The sequence below is a fragment of the Cygnus olor genome, chromosome 7 (assembly GCF_009769625.2).
Source record: "Cygnus olor isolate bCygOlo1 chromosome 7, bCygOlo1.pri.v2, whole genome shotgun sequence".
NCBI classification, from domain to species: domain Eukaryota; kingdom Metazoa; phylum Chordata; class Aves; order Anseriformes; family Anatidae; genus Cygnus; species Cygnus olor.
Genome location: NC_049175.1, coordinates 19,072,152 through 19,076,058, shown reverse-complemented (window position 1 = coordinate 19,076,058; position 3,907 = coordinate 19,072,152).

The following is a 3,907-nucleotide window of genomic DNA, read 5'->3' as shown; positions in this document are numbered from 1 at the left end:
GAAATCCTAGCAATGAAGAAACACTACGTGCATAGTGGTCAAACTTTTTTTTTCCTTTTTTATTTAAAATATCATTATAACCAATTAACATACTAGATAACAATGTATACATTCCAGTGGTGCACATGTAATGACCTATGGCATGAATGATTAAAAAAAACCAATGTTCTCAGTAATGCCCCACCAACAGCTTATTTGGAGGGAATAAATGAAAAGCAGGAAAAGGTATCAAATGCAGGGAAGAAAAAATTACCGTTTTCCCAATATTTTTAATGGTGTATCTTCCCCTTCATATTTCTTGTGACGAAACAAAATTGGGAATATACTTCAAAAGGGGCAAGAATAATGATCACAATAATTAGGGTGTTGTTTTTTTTCTCAACTTCAGTAATAAAAGTTAAAGAACTCTCAAAAATAGACTAGATATTGGGCCTACAAAAGTAATTCATCTGTATGCAAAGCTTACCAAGAATTATTCCTTTTGTAAAATGTAAAGGATGAGCTGACATTACTAGTAAGCTATTTTTAACCTACAAAACCAGACTACAATAATAAAATCACCAATTTACAACTAACACAATATTCTAGATGTACATTATTGTACACAAGCTATATATTACACATGAACATCTTACGTGAAATATATAAGAAACATACTTACTGATATTGTCTCAACATTGGCCAATAGGTTTATTTTTCTAAAGGAAGTGTATTTTTCTATTTCACATTCAGTGTAGTTCCAATAGCAAGGGTTAGCTTTGCTTACTTAGAAACGTAGACAGTTTGTGTGAGGTAGATCAAGAAAACCTAGCTTAAAATTTTAATGGCAAAAGTGGAAACAACGTTATTGGATTCATAACATGTCTGTAATGCAGAGAAATCTAAGGAAGAGGAGAAGGGAGTGAAAGAGATCAATTAAAATATATATCACTTTTATCCAGTGCCCTTAACTAAGAATAAAGTAAATGAATTGAAAATTTGGGTAGGCAATAAAGTCTCACCACATATCTGCATTAAAATCCTTTCTAATCCTACCAAAAAATGCAGATTCTTTCAACTCCAATCCTCAAACTAAATACGGAGGGACAGATGAACCAAAACATTAACAGGCAAATGAAATGTAACAACACAAACAGGCTGCTGTCAACAGCAAATAAAAATATATTTAGAAAGAGTAATTCACTCCCTTTAGTGACTCAAAACAGTAAGAACAATTGTTAGCTGAACCATCTTCTTCCATTTCCCCCATAATTTTAATTGAGGAACGTTTAATGTCATATGCTTTGGATTACTGGATGGGTAGGAACTATACTAGCTTTTTGATCATTTTTTTCCTCTATGCAATGTTGAGATGAATGCCATATATATTAATGCAGGCGCACTGTATTTATACAAACACTCTGTCAAGGTGCTGAGTTTCTGCTTTCTAACTGAATAGCCTTTATGTTCAGAGAAGCAAATTTCCATAAAACAAACCCACATCAGTAACATTCTACTTACTTGTACACTGAAGCAGTAGAGGGTGCTATTGCCACAACTGCCTCAAATACAGCTCACTACATCCTCTTAAATTTGTGTGTGTGTGTGTATGTGTGTACAGAGCAGGAAGACTTACTCTTATCCAGAACAATACTACTATACATATAGTATAGAAAGGTTCTTCTAAACCAAAAACCCAAGCAGTATGGTATCTCCATAGGGAAAAGTGCCATGTCTATTCAGGTTAGCAGAATGAGTGAAACAGAGGTGACCTGGTCAGTCATAGAATCATAGAATAGCCCGAGTTGGGAAGGACCCACAAGGATCATCAAGCTCAACTCCCAGCTCTCCAAAGGACCACCCCAAAATCTGACCACGTGTCCGAGAGTGTTGTCCAAACACTTTTTGAACTCTGTCAGGCTCGGTGCTGTGACCGCTGCCCTCGGCAGCCTGTTCCAGTGCTGGACCACCCTCTCTGTGAATAACCTTTTCCTGATATCCAGTGGGCATTGTCTGGCTAGTCTACGGTTGTTCAACTGGTTGGTATTGCTTTGTCAGTTCAACTTCTCCCCACACACTAACACACAAAAATCTCCATTCTGACCCCATCGTCTTGTCTCGACAAAAGACGTCACACAGTGGAGATACAGCACACAGTTAACAGTATGAAACTTTTCCGCTCTCATTCTCTATTTAAAACCACGAGCAACCTACTTCTACAAAAGGAAAGGAGCCGTTTTGTCCTTGGTGCCTGCCACAGCTCTGATCACAGAAGGTGGGAATTAATCTTATTATTACTGTCCAACTGTTCACCTCACCTGACAGGAATTCATACAGAGCTCACTGTAATTCAATCCCTACCAAACTCCAGTGGATTGGAATGCCCTTTCTAGGAAAGATATATGCACTTTAGTGAAGCCTGGTGCTGTGAGAAGATTTTGGAATCACAAACTAAAATAAAGCTTAATAATACTTTACAACTGAAATTGTACAGTGTATTAGATAGTATACTATGCTAGCTAACAACAGAACAATAGACAAAAAGAGCTCAGCTATAGCTACCCATTTGTTTGCTATCTGTGGCAATGTACAATCATCTCTGAAAACATTTTACATTTCAATAAATAAAAAGGGATGTTAAGACTAGTCTACTGTTGTGATAATCTGGTTACTGAGAATCTTATTTTCTTGTCTTTTAAATTTACCATCACTTTAATTTGCCTAAAATGCAATCAACTAAGAAAAAAACAAAGTAACATTGCTATGAAGATGATGCCAGAAGTGAACTACAGGTTCCAGCATCCAAAGCTCTGACCTTAGTGAAAATCACTTTAAACATAGCTCACTTCAAACTGCATGGGTTGCAGTGCATAGTACCAGCCATTCATCAACCCTATCTTACAAGAAAAAACAGCTCAATTCTCCTTACAGATTATGAGCAAAATGAAGTTACTATCGATAACATGCTGTAGTAAAAAATTAGACTCAGCCTGTTTATGTTGCAAGAAAAAAAGAACAAAGTAGCTTTCACTCAATATTCATTTGAAAGCAATTCTCTTTAGGATACTGGAAAGTGATAGCAAAATTTTTTTTTAAGTTTTAAAATATTTCAGTCACCACTGCAATCCAGAGTGGTCCAAAATCAATTGAAATAGCAATTACATTTACCAAATTCTGTTCTTTACAGCATTTACAGGTATCAGAAGTTCATTTTGTCAACCTTAATTTCATTACGCTGGTTTAACCCTATATAACAATGTAGTACTGTTGTATGACCAAAAATTTTGGCTTAATTCACAGCTTAAACTTTGATAAAAAATTACAAAATAGACTGTTCTGTTGGTCTCTGTTCAAATTGAGCAGATTTTCTATGTTCCAGTGTGAGATGAATCCAAATATGTCCTGCCTATTCTGAGGTAATATACAATTTGGCAGGATCCTGTAAAAATAATTGCCTTAACAAATGTGTTCAGAAAGGCAATATTGAAATATTCGGTACAAATGAGGAAAGCAAAATTACACACATAGCACTTACCAGCAGTCTAGCCAGGCCAGGGAAACAACTGTGCAGTTTATCAATTTAGCCATCTTTGAGACATTACCACTCCTTGTACCCTGTATTTTTTTTAAAAAGACATGTTAGATATTGAAACCATTACTATCACTTACATTTTTCTGAAACTTACTGCAAAGACAAATTTTCCTCTTTTGATTCTAACTTCAAAAAGATACTTACTTAACCCAACAAAGTGGAAGGAACCACCCTGAAGAGTATCAATAATTCCTGGATGAACTTTATAGCCAGTCATATTATTTACTTATGCTCTGTGCCTGGCAAGACTTCTGTATTTCTTATGCTCATTTTTGTGAGCATGACTAATTTGAATTCCTCTTCACATTCTAATTCACTACAAAATATGCATCTACA